A 10919-nucleotide genomic window follows, 5' to 3' on the forward strand; every position below is an offset into this window, starting at 1 on the left:
ATTAAAAATAAGTATCTTTATACACTTTCTTTCAATAACATGTTTACAGGTGTACACTTTTTTATTTGGTTCTAATTAACGGACACCAATTATAAAAATATAGTCTGTGACATTAAATAATTATCTTTATCTTTTAGATAAGAATGACAACCGTAAACATTGAGTAGTATTGCATTCCAACTCATTTCAACCACATATAATTACTATCATATGATTAGGATTTCAACCCAAATGATTAACTAAAACCACGTCTGGTCATTTAAAATTGTTTCTCATTTAACATAATCTTAACTATATATTTGAAAATTCCACGGTCGTAGTTGGTTTTTATCTTCAAAAATATACGGATAATATATTTAATCAATCAATATTTATATACAAGGAGTTTGGATTGGGTTTACAGAATAGAGAATAATGGACGAAAAAATAAATAAAGAATGATATGGGCGAGAAAAATAAAGAATAAAGAAATATGACCAAAATAAATATAAAGAATAGTGAAATAGGGACTGGTAAAATATATCGAATAGAGAAATATACGGCTGCTTAAATATAAGGAATTAAAAATTATGGGATGTTAAACTATAAAAAAATTATAAAGGAATACAAACAAATACGACTGTTACAGTATATAATTACAGTAGCATTTTTTGTTTGTTTGTGCACGTGCAAGAATTATGTTCGTGCAGAGAAACAAGAACCGGTTTGAACCGGTATAAATGAGATGATTCTGGCTCTGTAGGTGGCCGGCTCATAGCATACGGTCCAATCAAACAAGTTTTATGTCTATATAGTCCTTAACATAAAATTATGATGAAGATTACTAAATGCTTAAGGAAGAAAGATGATCAGGAGGATTCATTAATTATACAGAAACACAAAAAATTGTATTGACTATAAAAATTATTTCAACTGTATAGAAGATAAATTAGTCTACTGTACTTATACACAACACATTTTAGCCTATTGCAAGGCAAAATTTATGTTCCTATCCAATATACCCTTTATCCCGCGGGGTGGCCTCTTTTACAAGACCTATACCTATTGTATTTATGGTTAACGTGTTCTAAACATTCATGAATTATTTGCCACTGGACGTTAAGCAATCAATTACTATTTCCGTTTATTTCCTTAAATACGGCTTTGAGTATAACAAAGCTGTAAGAGAGATACTAAAGGTTTCACTGGAATTAGCACTATGGACGAGTTTTGTTTATTTATTAATAGCGAAAACTCGCTTTCATCCATCGTTTGAAAATAACGTACGTGGCAATTTCAAAGTGCGCCTTGCAAAACGCTATACGTTGGATGGATCGTGGGAATGTGCATTGAAGATGTCGTTCATACCGGAATTAGAAGCCTAAACGAGACGTATGTACTTCTGTTCCGATTTCGTGCACCAGTCGTACGTTAGGGAAAATCTCTCCATATTCTCCAGTCGATACGATTAAATGAAGATATCACGGACGTGACGTTTGGGAAACCAGTCTATTTCACGGTAACCAGGAATGAATTGTATCACATCGAATTTGTTTTGAGATACGATCATCTTCAAATATGTCGTCTAAAAGATGACCATGTATTTCTCTTTCTATATTTTCGAAGGAAGTGAAGTAAATCTATAAGAGGAAACTACTCACTGTCATTTAGGAAATTACGAGTATGTTTAATTGCAATATTTGCTGTAAAGTGTATGTGTGGCCGCACGATCTTCAAAGACATATAAGGAGTAAGCATTCTTCCGATGAGCCACTATACCACCCAGGTGTTACCCAGCAGCAGCAAAAGCAGTAACAGCAGCAGCAGAAAAAGAAGCAGCAGCAGCAAAAGCAGCAGCAGAAGGCTTTCGTGTTTAGACACCCTTTCACCATGATTGTGTCCGGTCCAACCTCCTGCGATAAAACTTATTTTATTTTATTTGTTTCAACACATAAAAAAACTGTGAAGTCCTAGTCCAGACAGGATCGTTTGGTTGTATAAAAGGTGGCAACCTCTTTACGAGGAAATACAACGAACATGCAGTGCTTCCACGCGTTGAATTCATTCGTGGAATTCCTTTTGATCTCGAAAGGGACGATTTTTTCGATCCCAACATTCGAAACATGATCCTATTAGATGACCTCATGTCGACATCGGACAAAGACTCCAGAATAAATGATTTGTTTACGGAAGGGTGTCACCATAGGAATTTATCGATCGTCGTTTTAAATCAGAATTTATACTTTGGCAAAGACCCCACCCAGAGACGAAACTGTCATTATCTCATTCTCTTTAATAACCCCATTGATCGACAGCCCATCGTGACTCTTGGCCGACAGATGTATCCTTCTCGAGGGGACTTCTTTCTCCGGAAATTTGAAGAGGCAAAGAGGACACCTTTCGGGTACTTTCTTGTTGACCTAAAAGCTAGAACCCCAGAAGCCTCCAGATTGCACACAGAGGTCTTGCAGGTCGGTCAAGGAGAGACACCAGACGGACAGAGGGATGACGACCGTCTCTCGAATACTTTTGAAGACGATAGTTCGGTCTCATCAGACGAAGATATTGCCGACGAGACAACACATATTTCGTCAGAGGATGCTGAAACACGGAAAGATCTCATCTTAGTGTTTGCTCACCTACGTGGATGAGAAGCCCAACGTCAGCAAGGTTGTGGGAATAAAAACGGCATTGCCCTTAACGATGACCGGGAAAGATGTAGAGGATGCTTTGAGTGGATTGCCCGTGACCGTTTGCTGTGCAGAAGACTTGCCTAGATATGTGAGCGACAGGCGTAGAAGGTTTGTGGTCAATACGGACAACTGTGATCAAAAGGGGAGTCATTGGGTTGCATTTCATTTCCCCGCATCGGGTCCATCAGAATTTTTCGACTCCTTAGGACGATTACCGGAAAAGTACCAACGCTATTTCAGAAATGTACTCATCGTCAATGGACCGAAATACTGTGTGGTTTGCAATCAAATCCAACCCGATGATTCAGATACATGTGGCCTGTATTGCATTTATTATGTCAAATTGAGATGTCGGGACTCGAGATGAAGGACATTATCAACAACTTGTCATCCACTGACACGATTCAGAATGACAGTAAACTCGTAGCACTATTTGGTTAAATGAAAAATAATGATACAAAAAAAAAAAATTAAAAAAGAAAGAAAAAAAACAGAAGAAAAGAAAAAAAAAATCTTAAAACACCTACATGGATGTATAGCAGGTCTCAAGTCTTGAAAAACTCTTTCTAGGGTCACTAAAAGTATTCACCCTGGAGGGTAGCCTGGACAAACATTAAGATATAGCGTCCAGGATTTAAGCCCAAATATGGCGTCGGCGGATGTCCGAGTAACATGGTCCAACCCGAAGTTTGCGTCTTGATTTCAGGGTCGACTATGGCGTCCGCTTTAAGGCCCAAATATGGCGTCGGCGTCTGCGCCAACTTTCGAATATGGCGTCAGCGTCCGACGTCCACCTTAATGGGGGTCATTCTGTCCCACAAACACTACTGTTGTCTCATTGACAATCATACAACATCTACTTTTTTATATTATATATGTATTATCTATACGTATATATTTTCTATATACGAATTTTACATGTTTAGATGATGCAATGAAAATTCAGAAGATATGTGGTAATATTGCCAATGGAAAACTTATCCACCAAAGACAAACGAATGTGAATCAGCCATGAGTTACACATATGTATTCATGTAAAAAGCAATTAAAACCCATTCCTGACTAGATGTGACGAAAAACGAAACTAACAGCCCGATTAATGCTGAAACGATAAACGTAAAATTAATATCAAAGACAGCAACCAATAACAATACAGTACTCCTATATACAGTCTATCAACAGTATTTGTCTATACCTACCGTCGGTGATTAACATGCAATATAGTGCTCCTATATACCGTCTATCAACATAATTTATCTATACCTACCGTCGGTGATTAACATGCAATAAAATGCTCCTACATGTATATACCGTCTATTATTTTTTTTTTCTAAACCTACCGTCGGTAGTTTACATGCGATATAGTGCTCCTATATTCCGTCTACCAACAGTATTTATCCATATCTACCGTCGGTGGTTAACATGCAATACAGTACTCCTATTCACCGTATATCAACAGTATTTGTCTATACCTACCTTCGGTGGTTAACATACAATATAGTGCTCCTATATAACGTCTATCAACAGTATTTGTCTATACCTACTGTCGGTAGTTAACATACAATATAGTGCTCCAATATACCGTCTATCAACAGTATGTGTCTATACCTACTGTCGGTAGTTAACATACAATATAGTGCTCCTATATACCGTCTATCAACAGTATTTGTCTATACCTACTGTAGGTAGTTAACATACAATATAGTGCTCCTATATACCGTCTATCAACAGTATTTGTCTATACCTACCGTCGGTGATTAACATACGATATAGAGCTATTACACATACCGTCTATCAAAAGTTTTAGTCTTTACCTACTGTTGGTACTTAACATACAATATAGTGCTCCTATATACCGTCTATCAACAGTATTTGTCTATACCTACTGTCGGTAGTTAACATACAATATAGTGCTCCTACATGTTTAGATACCGTCTATCAACAGTATTTGTCTATACCTACTGTCGGTAGTTAACATACAATATAGTGCTCCTATATACCGTCTATCAACAGTATGTGTCTATACCTACCGTCGGTAGTTAACATACAATATAGAGCTCCTATATACCGTCTATCAACAGTATTTGTCTATACCTACTGTCGGTAGTTAACATACAGTATAGTGCTCCTATACACCGTATATCAACAGTATTTGTCTGTACCTACCGTCGGTGGTTAACATACAATACAGTGCTCCATTACACAGTCTATTGACAGTTGTCTATACCTACCGTCGGTGATTAACATGCAAGATAGTGCTCCTATATACCGTCTACCCACAGTATTTATCTATACCTACTGTCGGTGGTTAACATGCAATACAGTACTCCTATTCACCGTATATCAACAGTATTTGTCTATACCTACCGTCGGTGGTTAACATACAATATAGTGCTCCTATATAACGTCTATCAACAGTATTTGTCTATACCTACTGTCGGTAGTTAACATAAAATATAGTGCTCCTATATACCGTCTATCAACAGTATGTGTCTATACCTACTGTCTGTAGTTAACATACAATATAGTGCTCCTATATACCGTCTATCAATAGTATTTGTCTATACTTACTGTAGGTAGTTAACATACAATATAGTGCTCCTATATACCGTCTATCAACAGTATTTGTCTATACCTACTGTCGGTAGTTAACGTACAATATAGTGCTCCTATATACCGTGTATCACCAGTATTTGTCTATACCTACCGTCGGTAGTTAACATACAATATAGTGCTCCTATATACAGTCTATCAACAGTATTTGTCTATACCTACTGTCGGTAGTTAACATACAATATAGTGCTCCTATATACCGTCTATCACCAGTATTTGTCTATACCTACTGTCGGTAGTTAACATACAATATAGTGCTCCTATTTACCGTCTATCAACAGTATTTGTCTATACCTACCGTCGATGATTAACATACGATATAGTGCTATTATATATACCGTCTATCAAGAGTTTTAGTCTATACCTACTGTTGGTAGTTAACATACAATATAGTGCTCCTATATACCGTCTATCAACAGTATGTGTCTATACCTACTGTCGGTAGTTAAAATACAATATAGTGCTCCTATATACCGTCTATCAACAGTATTTGTTTATACCTACCGTCGGTGGTTAACATACAATATAGTGCTCCTATATACCGTCTATCAAGAGTTTTAGTCTATACCTACTGTTGGTAGTTAACGTACAATGTAGTGCTCCTATATACCGTCTATCAACAGTATTAGTCTATACCTACTGTAGGTAGTTAACATACAGTATAGTGCTCCTATACACCGTATATCAACAGTATTTGTCTGTACCTACCGTCGGTGGTTAACATACAATACAGTGCTCCATTACACAGTCTATTGACAGTTGTCTATACCTACCGTCGGTGATTAACATGCAAGATAGTGCTCCTATATACCGTCTATCAACAGAATTTATCTATACCTACCGTCGGTGATTAACATGCAATAAAATGCTCCTATATACCGTCTATTATAATTTTTTTTTCTAAACCTACCGTCGGTAGTTAACATGCGATATAGTGCTCCTATATACCGTCTATCAACAGTATTTGTCTATACCTACTGTCGGTAGTTAACATACAGTATAGTGCTCCTATACACCGTATATCAACAGTATTTGTCTGTACCTACCGTCGGTGGTTAACATACAATACAGTGCTCCATTACACAGTCTATTGACAGTTGTCTATACCTACCGTCAGTGATTAACATGCAAGATAGTGCTCCTATATACCGTCTACCCACAGTATTTATCTATACCTACTGTCGGTGGTTAACATGCAATACAGTACTCCTATTCACCGTATATCAACAGTATTTGTCTATACCTACCGTCGGTGGTTAACATACAATATAGTGCTCCTATATAACGTCTATCAACAGTATTTGTCTATACCTACTGTTGGTAGTTAACGTACAATGTAGTGCTCCTATATACCGTCTATCAACAGTATGTGTCTATACCTACTGTCTGTAGTTAACATACAATATAGTGCTCCTATATACCGTCTATCAATAGTATTTGTCTATACTTACTGTAGGTAGTTAACATACAATATAGTGCTCCTATATACCGTCTATCAACAGTATTTGTCTATACCTACTGTCGGTAGTTAACGTACAATATAGTGCTCCTATATACCGTGTATCACCAGTATTTGTCTATACCTACCGTCGGTAGTTAACATACAATATAGTGCTCCTATATACAGTCTATCAACAGTATTTGTCTATACTTACTGTCGGTAGTTAACATACAATATAGTGCTCCTATATACCGTCTATCACCAGTATTTGTCTATACCTACTGTCGGTAGTTAACATACAATATAGTGCTCCTATATACCGTCTATCAACAGTATTTGTCTATACCTACCGTCGATGATTAACATACGATATAGTGCTATTATATATACCGTCTATCAAGAGTTTTAGTCTATACCTACTGTTGGTAGTTAACATACAATATAGTGCTCCTATATACCGTCTATCAACAGTATGTGTCTATACCTACTGTCGGTAGTTAAAATACAATATAGTGCTCCTATATACCGTCTATCAACAGTATTTGTTTATACCTACCGTCGGTGGTTAACATACAATATAGTGCTCCTATATACCGTCTATCAAGAGTTTTAGTCTATACCTACTGTTGGTAGTTAACGTACAATGTAGTGCTCCTATATACCGTCTATCAACAGTATTAGTCTATACCTACTGTCGGTAGTTAACATACAGTATAGTGCTCCTATACACCGTATATCAACAGTATTTGTATGTACCTACCGTCGGTGGTTAACATACAATACAGTGTTCATTACACAGTCTATTGACAGTTGTCTATACCTACCGTCGGTGATTAACATGCAAGATAGTGCTCCTATATACCGTCTATCAACAGAATTTATCTATACCTACCGTCGGTGATTAACATGCAATAAAATGCTCCTATATACCGTCTATTATAATTTTTTTTTCTAAACCTACCGTCGGTAGTTAACATGCGATATAGTGCTCCTATATACCGTCTATCAACAGTATTTGTCTATACCTACTGTCGGTAGTTAACATACAGTATAGTGCTCCTATACACCGTATATCAACAGTATTTGTCTGTACCTACCGTCGGTGGTTAACATACAATACAGTGCTCCATTACACAGTCTATTGACAGTTGTCTATACCTACCGTCGGTGATTAACATGCAAGATAGTGCTCCTATATACCGTCTATCAACAGTATTTGTTTATACCTACCGTTGGTGGTTAACATACAATATAGTGCTCCTATATACCGTCTATCAAGAGTTTTAGTCTATACCTACTGTTGGTAGTTAACGTACAATGTAGTGCTCCTATATACCGTCTATCAACAGTATTAGTCTATACCTACTGTCGGTAGTTAACATACAATATAGAGCTCCTATATACCGTCTATCAACAGTATTTGTCTATACCTACTGTCGGTGGTTAACATACAATTTAGTGCTCCTATAAACCGTCTATCAACAGTATTTGTCTATACCTACTGTCGGTAGTTAACATACAATATAGTGCTCCTATATACCGTCTATCAACAGTATTTGTCTATACCTACCGTCGGTGATTAACATACGATATAGAGCTATTACACATACCGTCTATCAAAAGTTTTAGTCTTTACCTACTGTTGGTACTTAACATACAATATAGTGCTCCTATATACCGTCTATCAACAGTATTTGTCTATACCTACTGTCGGTAGTTAACATACAATATAGTGCTCCTACATGTGTAGATACCGTCTATCAACAGTATTTGTCTATACCTACTGTCGGTAGTTAACATACAATATAGTGCTCCTATATACCGTCTATCAACAGTATGTGTCTATACCTACCGTCGGTAGTTAACATACAATATAGAGCTCCTATATACCGTCTATCAACAGTATTTGTCTATACCTACTGTCGGTAGTTAACATACAGTATAGTGCTCCTATACACCGTATATCAACAATATTTGTCTGTACCTACCGTCGGTGGTTAACATACAATACAGTGCTCCATTACACAGTCTATTGACAGTTGTCTATACCTACCGTCGGTGATTAACATGCAAGATAGTGCTCCTATATACCGTCTATCAACAGAATTTATCTATACCTACCGTCGGTGATTAACATGCAATAAAATGCTCCTATATACCGTCTATTATATTTTTTTTTTCTAAACCTACCGTCGGTAGTTAACATGCGATATAGTGCTCCTATATACCGTCTACCCACAGTATTTATCTATACCTACTGTCGGTGGTTAACATGCAATACAGTACTCCTATTCACCGTATATCAACAGTATTTGTCTATACCTACCGTCGGTGGTTAACATACAATATAGTGCTCCTATATAACGTCTATCAACAGTATTTGTCTATACCTACTGTCGGTAGTTAACATACAATATAGTGCTCCTATATACCGTCTATCAACAGTATGTGTCTATACCTAATGTCTGTAGTTAACATACAATATAGTGCTCCTATATACCGTCTATCAATAGTATTTGTCTATACTTACTGTAGGTAGTTAACATACAATATAGTGCTCCTATATACCGTCTATCAACAGTATTTGTCTATACCTACTGTCGGTAGTTAACGTACAATATAGTGCTCCTATATACCGTGTATCACCAGTATTTGTCTATACCTACCGTCGGTAGTTAACATACAATATAGTGCTCCTATATACAGTCTATCAACAGTATTTGTCTATACCTACTGTCGGTAGTTAACATACAATATAGTGCTCCTATATACCGTCTATCACCAGTATTTGTCTATACCTACTGTCGGTAGTTAACATACAATATAGTGCTCCTATATACCGTCTATCAACAGTATTTGTCTATACCTACCGTCGATGATTAACATACGATATAGTGCTATTATATATACCGTCTATCAAGAGTTTTAGTCTATACCTACTGTTGGTAGTTAACATACAATATAGTGCTCCTATATACCGTCTATCAATAGTATGTGTCTATACCTACTGTCGGTAGTTAAAATACAATATAGTGCTCCTATATACCGTCTATCAACAGTATTTGTTTATACCTACCGTCGGTGGTTAACATACAATATAGTGCTCCTATATACCGTCTATCAAGAGTTTTAGTCTATACCTACTGTTGGTAGTTAACGTACAATGTAGTGCTCCTATATACCGTCTATCAACAGTATTAGTCTATACCTACTGTCGGTAGTTAACATACAATATAGAGCTCCTATATACCGTCTAACAACAGTATTTGTCTATACCTACTGTCGGTAGTTAACATACAATATAGTGCTCCTATATACAGTCTATCAACAGTATTTGTCTATACCTACCGTCGGTGGTTAACATACAATATAGTGCTCCTATATACCGTCTATCAGCAGTATTTGTCTATACCTACCGTCGGTGGTTAATATACAATATAGTGCTCCTATATACCGTCTATCACCAGTATTTGTCTATACCTACTGTAGGTAGTTAACATACAATATAGTGCTCTTATATACCGTCTATCACAAGTATTTGTCTATACCTACCGTCGGTGATTAACATACGATATAGTGCTATTACATATACCGTCTATCTAGAGTTTTAGTCTTTACCTACTGTTGGTAGTTAACATACAATATAGTGCTCCTATATACCGTCTATCAACAGTATTTGTCTATACCTACTGTCGGTAATTAACATACAATATAGTGCTCCTACATGTGTATATATATACCGTCTATCAACAGTATTTGTCTATACCTACCGTCGGTGGTTAACATACAATATAGTGCTCCTATATACCGTCTATCAAGAGTTTTAGTCTATACCTACTGTTGGTAGTTAACATACAATATAGTGCTCCTATATACCGTCTATAAACAGTATTTGTCTATACCTACCGTCGGTGGTTAACATGCAATATAGTCATCCTATATACTGTCTATCAACAGTATTTGTCTATACCTACCGTCGGTGGTTAACATGCAATATAGTCATCCTATATACTGTCTATCAACAGTATTTGTCTATACCTACCGTTGGTGGTTAACATGCCATACAGTACTCCTATATATCGTCTATCAACAGTATTTGTCTGTACCTACCGTCGGTGGTTAACATACCATACAGTACTCCTATATACCGTATATCAACAGTACCTGTCTATACCTACCATCGGTGGTTAACA

The sequence above is a fragment of the Mytilus galloprovincialis genome, chromosome 4 (assembly GCF_965363235.1).
Source record: "Mytilus galloprovincialis chromosome 4, xbMytGall1.hap1.1, whole genome shotgun sequence".
Taxonomy (NCBI): domain Eukaryota; kingdom Metazoa; phylum Mollusca; class Bivalvia; order Mytilida; family Mytilidae; genus Mytilus; species Mytilus galloprovincialis.